This window comes from Heptranchias perlo, chromosome 4 (assembly GCF_035084215.1).
Source record: "Heptranchias perlo isolate sHepPer1 chromosome 4, sHepPer1.hap1, whole genome shotgun sequence".
NCBI classification, from domain to species: Eukaryota; Metazoa; Chordata; class Chondrichthyes; order Hexanchiformes; family Hexanchidae; genus Heptranchias; species Heptranchias perlo.
The window spans coordinates 2479591-2492099 of record NC_090328.1 but is presented as its reverse complement, the minus strand read 5'-3'; the positions used below and the strand labels follow the sequence as shown (position 1 = coordinate 2492099).

The 12509-nt window shown below is 45.9% G+C and overlaps 1 protein-coding gene across 5 annotated transcripts in view; it reads right to left on the bottom strand.

The window, feature by feature from the left end:
- Window positions 1-12509, bottom strand: part of ttc33 (tetratricopeptide repeat domain 33) — a 79782-nt gene that overhangs the window by 39030 nt on the left and 28243 nt on the right. The gene's annotated exons all lie outside the window — the stretch shown is intronic.

The window sequence follows — 12509 nt, the reverse complement described above, 5'->3', positions numbered from 1 at the left end:
GTAAAGAGCCCTGGCACCTGGAGTACAGCGGACAATTTAATCACTGCGACACAAGGGGCCCATCCAGGAGCAATAAAGCTGGTCTCTGGTGTCAGATGGGAGGATGGATTATAACTAATAAATCCAATAAAGAATTCAGGAGAAGCTTCTTTACCCAGAGAGTGGTAAGAATGTGGAACTCACTACCACAAGGAGTTGAGGCAAATAGCATAGGTGCATTTAAGGGGGAGCTAGATAAAGACATGAGGGAGATAGGAATAGAAGGATATGATGATAGGGTGAGATGAAGTAGGGAGGGAGAGGCTCGTGTGGAGCATAAAGCGCCGGCATAGACCAGTTGGGCTGAATGGCCTGTTTCTGTGCTGTAAATTCTACGTAACTGGCATATAAATCTCTCCAATATATGAAATTGAACTGTGAGATCTGAGTTATACACTGTGACCCATTGTAGATTTGTACTCTCCCGCCCTCCTCCAATCTGGAGGCTTTTAAAAAACAAGACTTGGCGTCATCCAAGCACTGCTTCCTGATTCAATGCGTCCTCTATCTCACTCTTTGCAATCTTGCTGGTGTCCTGCACTGTAGGCCTTGGGCCTTCACCTGGGATCCTTAATATAAAAATAACCAGAATTCCAACTCAAAAGAGCAAGCTCTTGCACATCCCCCACTGGCGGCCATGCCTTCAGCCGTCTAGGCCCCAAGTTCGAGAATTCCCTCCCTAAACCTCTCCCCTCTCTACCTTTAAGACGCTAGTTAAAACTTATCTCTTTGACCAAGCGTTTGTTAACCTGTCCTAATATCTCCTTTGGCTCGGTGCCAAATTTTGTCTGAAAGCACTCCTGTGAAGCACCTTTTTTTTTATTCGTTCATGGGATGTGGGTGTCGCTGGCGAGGCCGGCATTTATTGCCTGTCCCTATTTGCCCTTGAGAAGGTGGTGGTGAGCCGCCTTCTTGAACCGCTGCAGTCCGTGTGGTGAAGGTTCTCCCACAGTGCTGTTAGGAAGGGAGTTCCAGGATTTTGACCCAGCGACGATGAAGGAACGGCGATATATTTCCAAGTCGGGATGGTGTGTGACTTGGAGGGGAAGGTGCAGGTGTTGTTGTTCCCATGTGCCTGCTGCCCTTGTCCTTCTAGGTGGTAGAGGTCGTGGGTTTGGGAGGTGCTGTCGAAGAAGCCTTGGCGAGTTGCTACAGTGCATCCTATGGATGGTACACACTGCAGCCACAGTGTGCCGGTGGTGAAGGGAGTGAATGTTTAGGGTGGTGGATGGGGTGCCAATCAAGCGGGCTGCTTTGTCCTGGATGGTGTCGAGCTTCTTGAGTGTTGTTGGAGCTGCACTCATCCAGGCAAGTGGAGAGTATTCCATCACACTCCTGACTTGTGCTTTGTAAATGGTGGAAAGGCTTTGGGGACCTTGGGATGTTTTACTATGTTAAAGACGCTATATAAATGCAAGTTGCTGTTGTTGTCTGTTATTAAATTCTCCCGACTATACAAACCCGTGGTTCGCAAACTTTTCTGTATCTCATTCAAATATCATCAAACTGCTGGAGTCTCCATCCAAACTACCAGCGCATAATTAACCACCCAAAGTCATTACCCTTGAGGTGCTGAAGATGTGCAGAAATGTCTCAGTGGTGCTGGGCACAGGCGAGCCATGAGGTGGGAGTAAGCAGTCTGGATGATCGACCAGGGGTTTGAATGAGCAGCTGGGGAGGGAGATGGAATGAGGAGTTGAGGTGTGAGATTTCATGCAGGACCCTACAAAGGATGGCTTTGGTCTTATTAGTCAAGTAGAAGAAAATTCTGACAGGCAGTCAGCCAACAGCTACAAAATCATGCATGGCAGCGTAGAGGCACAGCTGGGTGCCCATGGCATATATATGAAATTGGCTCATGATGTTATACCACTCCATGGGCACAGGTAGGCATCTGATACCTTACCAAAGTGGCTATTCTTTATGTGAGAACCTAGGAAGTGACTGCATTGAGTTCAACCATTGAGTTGTCAGCCGTGGCTCAGTGGGTAGCACTCTCGCCTCCGAGTCAGAGTTCATGGGTTCAAGTCCCACCCCAGAGACTTGAGCACATAATCTAGACCAGCACTCCAGTGCAGCGCTGCGCTGTCGGAGGTGCCATCTTTAGGATGAGGCGTCAAACCGAGGCCCCATCTGCCTTCACAGGGATCCCATGGCACTATTTGAAGAAGAGCAGAGCAGTTCTGGCGAGTATGTATCCCTTAATCAACATCACTAAAACAGAACAAGTTGATCTGGTCATTATTTCATTGCTGTGCACAATTTGATTGCCGCAATAATATAACTAATATTACAACAGTAATTTTCCTGCATTACAACAGTGACTACACTTCAAAAGTATTTAATTGGCTGTAAAGCACTATTGAACATCCGTAGGTTGTGAAAGACACTGTATAAATTGCAAGCTTTTTATCTTTTTTGAGAGCCTTACAGCCAAGCAGGATTCTACCCTCACAGGAGATCTACACATGCTCACTTTACCACAGAGTTCACTCAATAGGAATCAGGGGCAGCAACCCTGACCGATTTTACCGCTCCCTAACCAAGAGATGCTGGGGCCAGTTGTATCACCTCTGGCTGAGATCAGCAACTCAGCACAGAGCAAGGATCGAAGCCAGGACCTCATGGGAACTGGAATCTGCAGTCACCCATCAAACCACTGAAGAAGATCTAAGGAGAGAGATCACAACCGTGCCATCCTGCGTCCCCTCAAACACTGTAGTTTTTAAAGATAGACAGGAGGCAACGGGGAAGGAGGTAACCCTAACCCTAACCCTAACCCTAATCCTTCTCAACACTCCCCAGAACATTAAGTTCAAAGAACCAGCAAACAAACTTCAGGAAGTCAGCACTGATTTAAGAGCCAAGATTCACAGGCCAGATTAAACAACACGTTAAGCTTTTCTTAATCAAGTCCAAATGAGCATGTCTTATCCAAGCATGGTAAGTTTTCCACTCTGTGATGTAATTGGATCCCTCATCAAAGGACTGGAATAGAAAAAAAGCTACTGGGCCAACAAACCCATTCCTTGTGCAATAATCTCAGCCTTCATCATCGGCCCTCAAATCACGTATCCCTCAAACCCTTCTCCCTCCAGAAACACACCAGCTTTCTCTTGGACCTGATTTACAGTCTCCTTCAACATCCTTGCCTGCTAACTTACTCTGCACTCTACTACCCTTCATGTGGTACGGTCTACCTTGCTTGCGGGGAGGTAGGCAGCAGTCTGTTTGGAGTTGAGGTACCTCTAGGACGACAAGCCTGGTCAAGGGCCAAGAATTAATCGCTTACTGACAGTCAGTAAGGTGGGGGGGGACAGTCAGTAAGGTGACAGGTGGGGGGGCGGTGAGAACCCTCTGTGGTTCTCACCGCCCCCCCACCCCACCAATCCTCTGAAATCCTTCAGCACTTGGATCTCATTTTATTTATTCATTCTCAGGATGTGGGCGTGACTGACAAGTCCGGCATTTAGTGCCCACCCCTATTTGCCCTGAACGGTGGGCTTTCCTCTTCAGTCCTTTACAGGGGTTCGATACAGCAGCTTGCTGGGCCACTCCAGGCGGCAGTTAAGGATCAACCACGTTGGACGTGGGACTGGAGTCACATATAGGCCCAGACCGGGTAAGGACGGCAGGTTTCCTTTCCTGAAGGACATTAGTGAAACAGTTGGGTTTTTACGACAATCGAACCGTTTCATGGTCACTTTTTGTTTCCAGATTTTTAAACGGAATTCAAATTCTCAAACTGCTACGATGGGGGGGTTTGAACTCAAATACTCTGGATTATTAGTCCAGCAAAATAACCAAAAGCAAAAAAAAAGAGTTCGGTAGTGTAGTAATTGTGCTACTGGACTCCTAAACCAGAGGCCTCAACAAGGGAACACGAGTTCAAAACCACCAGTGCAGTTCGAGAATTTGATTTCAGTTTTAATAAATATCAGGAAAAGTGACCTTGAAGCTGTCGGATTATCCTAACAGCCCAACAGTCCCACACGAACGTGGTTAACTCTTCAACTGCCCTCTGAAGTGGCCTAGGAAGCCCCTCAGTTGTATTAAGCCACTACCACCTTCTCGGGACAACGGGGGATGGGCAATAAATGCCGGCCTTGCCAGCAACGCCCACATCCCGAGAATGAATTTTTTCATTCCCCTCTGATTCTTTTGTCACTCATCGCTGCTGTAGGAGCAAATCTGCAATCCCGTGCCCAGGGGTCAGACACAGAGCAAGAAGATTGGAGCCCCGTCTCTAACCAAACCGGGATTGCTACACCACGCTGTTCTGACGACATCAGCAGCTACCGCTAGACTCCTTCTGGGTGAATTCAACTCAATCGAGGGACATGAGTGAGGATGGTTCCAGGGGACACATCTGGCAAAGAATTGTTTTTGCTTTTCTTTCTTCAGTTGGTAGGATCTGTTGACTCATTTGTGCAATGTCACTGTGTCAGTAAACAGCTGTGTGCAGCAAACTGTTTACACTTAACAATACTAATTAACCATTAGGCAGCTGGTCCAGAGGATGAATTGAGAAGCCCATCTCATGCGTGACCTTCAAGCACTGTAAACAGGAAAATAAGGTGGACTGTGCCTCACCACACATGAACAGCGTACTCCAAACTGTGAGGTCAGAGCTCCCTGAGTTGGTTGATCTCAGCTGGCCCTAGTTGGTCAAGTTACTATAATTGTCCTCATCATTCCGGACTTGTGGGGGAAGAAAACAGACAACCTATTGGGTGACTCCTGCTGGAAAAGAGCATGTGTGAGGAAGTCAGGAGAGACCGGGCTCGGGACCGGGACCGGGACCGGGACCGGGACCGGCTGTGATTCCCTCCCACCACCCCACCTCCATGTTTGACCAGCCTGGTGATACTCAATGTCACTCCAAAAATTACATAGAATTTCATGGAATTTACTGCACAGAACAGGCCATTCAGACCAACTGGCGTGTGCTAAAGTTTATGCTCCACACGAGCCTCCTCCCTCCCTACTTCATCTCACCCTATCAGGGTATCCTTCTATTCCTTTCTCCCTCATGTGTTTATCCAGCTTGCCCTTAAATGCATCTATTCTATTTGCCTCAACTACTCCATGTGGTAGCAAGTTCCACATTCTAACCACTCTCTGGGTAAAGAAGTTTCTCCTGAATTCCCTATTGGATTTATTAGAAAATATCTTATATTTATGACCTCTAGTTTTGGTCTCCCCCACAGTTGGAAACATCTCACCCCTCAGTCTTCTCTGTTCTAAAGAAAAGAGTCCCAGCCCATTCAGCCTTTCCTGATAGTTATAACCTCTCCGTTCTTATATCATTCTTGTAAATGTTTTTTGCACATTCTCCAGTGTCTCGATATTCTTTTTGTATTATGGAGACCGGAACTGTGCACAGTACTCCAAGTGTGGCCTAACAAAGTTATATGGAGACCAGAACTGTGCACAGTACTCCAGGTGTGATCTAACAAAGGCATATGGAGACCAGAACTGTGCACAGTACTCCAAGAGTGGTCAAAGCAAGGCATATGGAGACTAGAACTGTGCACAGTACTCCAAGTGTGGTCAAAGCAAGGCATATGGAGACCAGAACTGTGGACAGTACTCCAAATGTGGCCTAACAAAGTTATACAGTGACCAGAACCGTGCGCAGTACTCCAAGTGTGGTCTAACCAAGGCATATAGAGACCAGAACTGTGCACAGTACTCCAAGTGTGGTCTAACCAAGGCATGTGGAGACCAGAACTGTGCACAGTGCTCCAAATGCAGCCTAACGGAGTTATACGGAGATCAGAACTGTGCACAATACTCCAAAGGATTGTCTCTGATGAAAGTAAGAGTTTTCTTGTGATGTTGGCACCACTCCATTTCTAAGGCACTCAGTAGATCTCCCACTGTGTTGCTCACAGCAGTAACAGACCCAATACTGGGGAGCAGAGTCCAGGAGAGTGGGAGATAAACGCATGGGAGAAAGGAATAGAAGGATCTGTTGATAGCGTTAGATGAAGAGGAGTGGGAGGAGGCGTAGGTGCAGCATAAACACCGGCATGGACCTGTTGGGCTGAATGGCCTGTTTCTGTGCTGTACATTCTTTGTAAGTCATTTTTTTTTTTAAAAACGCATAAGATTTGTTCTCCTTTCCACAGATGAGTCCACAAGTGACCACACTCCATCCCTGCCCAAGAAGCAAGTAACCCCATGGCCAGAGGTGAGTCCAGTATGAACGATACTCACTAAACTTCTGTACCTAAGTAATCTTATATTCAGGATTTTCCACAGCTTCTTTTATGTTTTTACACCTGTTTTTTGCTTGTGTTTTAATCATTTACCCAAACTTCCTGCCCATCAGATTCCCTGTATGTTTCAAAAACCTTGTGCTTAACCCCAACACAGTTCTCTACATCCCTACCCCACCACATTGATTGCTGATGCTCTTTATCCAGTTTTCATCTGCCAGCATGAACTTTGATTGTAGCCTCAACAAGATTCCCTTTAACAGCTCCCACGTTTCTATGGTGGGTCTCCCGACCATTATTCTGTTCCGATTAATCTTTTTACACTCTGTTCACATTCCCTTGATGTCGCGGATGAATCCTAGACATATCATAGAATCATAGAAAGGTTACAGCACGAAGGAGGCCATTCAGCCCACCGAGTCCACGCCGGCTCTATGCAAGAGCAATCAAGCTAGTCCCACTCCCCCGCCCTTTCCTCGTAGCCCTGCAAATTTTTTCCTTTCAAGTACTTATCCATTCACTTTTGAAGGCCATGATTGAATCTGCCTCCACCAACCCCTAGGCAGTGCATTCCAGATCCTAACCACTCGCTGGGTAAAAAAGATTTTCCTCATGTCGCCTTTGGTTCTTTTGCCAATCACTGTAAATCTATGTCCTCTGGTCCTTGACCCTTCTGCCAATGGGAACAGTTTCTCTCTATCTACTCTGTCTAGACCCTTCATGATTTTGAATACCTCTATCAAATCTCCTCTCAACCTTCTCTGTTCCAAGGAGAACCCCAGCTTCTCCAGTCTATCCATGTAACTAAAGTCCCTCATCCCTGGAATCATTCTACTAAATCTCTTCTGCACCCTCTCTAAGGCCTTCATATCTTTCCTGAAGTGCAGTACCCAGAACTGGACACAATACTCCAGTTGTGGCTGAACTAGTGTTTTATAAAGGTTCATCATGACTTCCACACTTTTGCGCTCTACGCCTCTATTTATAAAGCCCAGGATCCCATATGCTTTTTTAACCACTTTCTCAACCTGCTCTGCCACCTTCAACGATCTCTGTTCCTGTACCCCTTTTAGAGTTGTGCCCTCTAGTTTATATTGCCTTTCCTCGTTCTTACTACCGAAATGTATCACTTGGCATTTTTCTGCGTTAAATTTCATTTGCCATGTGTCCGTTCATGCCACCATCCTGTCTACATCGTCTTGAAGTCTATCACTATCCTCCTCACCGTTTACTACACTTCAAAGTTTTGTGTCATCTGCAAAAATTTTGAAATTGTGCCCTGTACACCCAAGTCCAAGTCATTAATATATATCAAGAAAATCAGTGGTCCCAGACCGACCCCTGGGGAACACCATTGTACACCTCCCTCCAGTCCAAAAAACAACCGTTCACCACTACAATCTGTTTCCTGTCCCTTAGCCAATTCTGTATCTATGTAGCTGCTGCCCCCTTTATTCCATGGGCCACAATCTCGATAAGCCCACCGTGCGGCACTTTATCAAACACCTTTTGAAAGTCCATATACACCACATCAACCGCATTGCCCTCATCTACCCTCTCTGTTACCTCATCAAAAAACTCTATCAGGTCAGTTAAACATGATTTGCCTTTAACGAATCCATGCTGGCTTTCCCTAATCAATCCATCCTTGTCCAAGTGACTGTTAATTCTGGAATCATTCTACTAAATCCCGGATTATCGTTTCCAAAAGTTTCCCCACCACTGAGGTTAAACTGACTGGCCTATAGTTGCTGGGTTTATCCTTACACCCTTTTTTGAACAAGGGTGTAACATTTGCAATTCTCCAGTCCTCTGGCACCACCCCTGTATCTACGGATGTTTGGAAGATTATGGCCAGTACCTCCGCAATTTCCACTCTTTACTTCCCTCAGCAACCTAGGATGCATCCCATCCGGACCGGGTCACTTATCTACTTTAAGTACAGCTAGCCTTTCAAGTATCTCTTCTTTATCAATTTTTAGCCCATTCAGTATCTCAACTATATCTTCCTTTACTGAGACTCAGGGAGCATCTTCTTCCTTGGTAAAGACAGATGCAAAGTACTCATTTAGTACCTCGGCCATCCCTCTGCCTCCATGAGTAGATCTCCTTTAGGGTCCCTAATCAACCCCGCCCCTCCTCTTACTGCCCGTTTACTGTTTACATGCCTGTAGAAGACCTTTGGATTCCCTTCTATGTTGGCCGCCAGTCTATTCTCATACTCTCTCTTTGCCCCTCTTATTTCCTTTTCACTTCCCCTCTGAACTTTCTATATTCTGCCTGATTCTCACTTGTGATATTAACCTGACATCTGTCATACGCCCCTTTATTCTGTTTCATCTTACTCACTATCTTTTTTATCATCCAGGGAGCCCTATCTTTCTGCCTCGTGGGAATGTGCCTGGACTGTACCCAAACCATCTCCTCCTTTAAAGGCCGCCTACTGTTCAATTTCAGTTTTCTCTGCCAATCTCTGATTCCAATTTACCCGGGCCAGATCTGTTCTCATCCCATTGAAATTGGCCCTCCTCCAATGGAGTATTTTTACTTTAGAGTGGTCCGTGTCCTTTTCCATAGCTATTCTAAACCTTATGATACTATGATCGCTGCTCCCTAAATGCTCTCCCACTGACACTTGCTCCATTTGGCCCACCTCGTTCCCTAGAACCAAGTCCAGCAATGCCTCCTTCCTCATTGGGCCAGAAGCATACTGGTTAAGAAAGTTATCCTGGAAACATCTCAAAAATTCCTCCCCCTCTTTGCCCCTTGTTGTTATCCCAATCTATATTAGGATATGCCGGTGATGGATTGGGGTTGACAATTGTAAACAATTTTACAACACCAAGTTATAGTCCAGCAATTTTATTTTAAATTCACAAGCTTTCGGAGGCTTCCTCCTTCGTCAGGTGAACGATTTTCACATCGTTCACCTGACGAAGGAGGAAGCCTCCGAAAGCTTGTGAATTTAAAATAAAATTGCTGGACTATAACTTGGTGTTGTAAAATTGTTTACAATTATATTAGGATAGTTGAAGTCCCCAGTTATCACTACTCTATAGCTTTTGAACCTCTCTGTAATTTCCCTGCAAATTTGCTCCTCTAGATCCTTCCCACCAGTTGGTGGCCTATAGAATACACCCAGTAGTGTAATGGCACCTCTTTTATTTCTTAACACTAACCAAATAGATTCTGTCCTTGACTCCTCCAGGACATCCTCTCTCTCCAGTACTGCAATATTCTCCTTAATCAATACTGCCACCCCCTTTCCCATCTTTCCTTCCCATCTTTCCTGAATACCATGTATCCAGGAATATTTAGTACCCAATCCTGCCCTTTTCTGAGCCAGGTCTCCGTTATCGTCACATGTGGCTATTTGCGCCTGCAGCTCACCAACCTTGTTTACTATGCTTCGTGCGTTTATACACATGCACTGCAAAACAGTCCTAGACTTTCTTTTACTCTCTCTTGGTCTGATCCCACTTAATACTGTACTATTACTTGCTTTAGTGCTATTGTTCTCCCCCGATCCTTTGTGCCCCTTGTTTCTGCTTTTCATTGCTACATCCTGGTGCCCAACCCCCTGCCAATTGAGTTTAAACCCCGCCCCGCCACCCCCACCCCACAGCAAAGCACTAGCAAACCTCCCCACGAGGACATTGGTCCCAGCTCCAGTGAGGTGCAAACCGTCCGGCCTGTACAGGTCCCACCTTCCCTAGAACCAATCCCAATGCCCCAGGAATCTAAAGCCCTCCCTCCTGCACCATTTCTCCAGCCACACATTCATCTGCTCTCTCCTATTTCTATGCTCACTAGCGCGTGGCACCGGGAGTAAGCTCGAGATTACTACCTTTGAGGACCTGCTTCTTAATCTCTTTCCTAACTCCTTAAAATCTGCCTGCAGGATCTCATCTCTCTTTCTACCAATGTCGTTGGTACCGATATGGACCATGACCTCTGGTTGTTCACCCTCACCCCCCAGAATGTTCTGCAGCCGCTCAGTGACATCCTTGACCCTGGCGCCCGGGAGGCAACATACCATCCTGGAATCACATCTGTGGCTGCAGAAACGCCTGTCTGCTCACCTAACCATAGAGTCCCCTATCACTATTGCTCTCCTGACCTTTCTCCTGCCCCCCTGCATAGCTGAGCCACCCATGGTGCTGTGGACTTGGCTCTGCCTGCACTCCCCAGAGGAACCCTCTCCCTCACCAGTATTCAGAACTGAATACTGGTTAGAGAGTGAGATGCACTCAGGGGATTCTTGCACTACCTGCCTGGTCCTCCTTGTCTGTCTGGCGGTCACCCAGTCTCTCTCTGCCTGCACTCTCTTAAGCTGTGGGGTGACCACCTCCTGAAACGTGCTATCCACGAAACTCTCAGCCTCGCGGATGCCCTGCAGTGACTCCAGCTGCTGCTCAAGGTCCGAAACCCGGAGCTCGAGCTCCTCCAGCTGACGACACTTACTGCACATGTGGTTGTCCAGGACACGGGAAGCATCCTGGAGATCCCACATGGCACAAGATGTGCATTCGATTTATTAGAGTGTTTACTAAACTTACCAAAAATAAATTAAGCCTTAAAAAACACTCAACAGAAAAAGAAATGCTCACCAGCTACCAGCCAATCAGCTCCTTCCTCTGTTTATTTAGTTTTATTAGTCTAGTTAATAAACTAGTTGAAGTTATTAAATTTAATAAATTAACAATTTTACGCTCCCAGTTTTTACTTAAATTTCACCCACTTCCCTAAATCAGAGGGAAAAAAGAAGCTGTAAAACTTACCAGCCAATCACCTACCTGCTGCCGACACTCCTTGTTTCTCCCTCTCGGTTCCACCAACCGGTTATATAATAGCTAAATCACTAAATCTACCTATATTTATATGCAGGCATCATACTTTGTATAAAACACCAACAAATCACAGCTGAATAATGCTAAAAAAGATACAAAAAAGAAGAGAAAGAAAACTAGTCACCCCAGAGAGAGGGGTTAACAATTCTCAGTCCAGAGAAACTTCCAACAGCAAGAATTGGCATCAGGCACGAGCAGCAGTATCTGGCAAGTAGGCTCATGGGCACAGGTCGGGTTGAATGCAGCTCCAACCCGAGCAGCAGAACACCAGAACAAGGAGTATCCAGGGACAACATTCTTTTCATATCTTCACAGTCTTCCCTCAGAGAACAGTGTGAAGTAGTGGGAGGATTCACAGTGAACACCCCTTTGACAGCCATAAATATTTTTATATTCTTATATGGGTTTTATGGGCTCCCACAACCGAGATGATGGAGGGCAGTTAGCAGTCATCCATGTTGATGTGGGAATGAAGTCACATGGAGGCCAGACCCCCAAAGGACATTAGTGGACTAATTCTTTTTACGACAAGCTTCATGGTCACTTTTATAGATATCAGCTTTTTATTTATTTCCAGATTACTTTAAACTGAATTTAAATTCTCAAACTGCCTCGGTGGGATTTGAACTCAAGTTCTCTGGTTTATTAGTCCAGGAAGACAACCACTGCACTACCATATCCAATTATTGTGGCTACTTCTAAATTGCTGAAGTCAACTGGAGGCCAGTAAATTCTTTACAAATCTCAGGCTTCAGGCCAATGACTGGCTTTCTTTCCCCTCCTGTTCAAAGACTGGTTTGCATCTGTAATAAAGTGTGTCCTCTGCCTTGTGATAGCCAGTGTCAAAGGCAAGATACGTCTGCACACATTTCATTTTTCCGTTATAAATTCTTCTGTCCATATTTATAATGGAAACTGCCTTTGTAAACCAGACACATTGCAGTTACAAATTATACCCTCTCCCTGACGAGTGTATATATATCTTTTTTATTCTTGGGATGTGGGCATCATAGCAAGGCCAGGAGTTCAATGCTTTCATCATTCTATCTCTGGGATTGATTGCTTGCACCGTTCTATCTCTGGGATTGAATGCTTGCATCGTTCAATCTCTGGGATTGAATGCTTGCATCGTTCTATCTCTGGGATTGCATGCTTGCACCGTTCTATCTCTGGGATTGATTGCTTGCACCGTTCTATCTCTGGGATTGATTGCTTGCACCGTTCTATCTCTGGGATTGAATGCTTGCACCGTTCTATCTCTGGGATTGATTGCTTGCACCGTTCTATCTCTGGGATTGAATGCTTGCACCGTTCGATCTCTGGGATTGAATGCTTGCACCGTTCTATCTCTGGGACTGAATGCTTGCACCGTTCTATCTCTGGGATTGAATGCTTG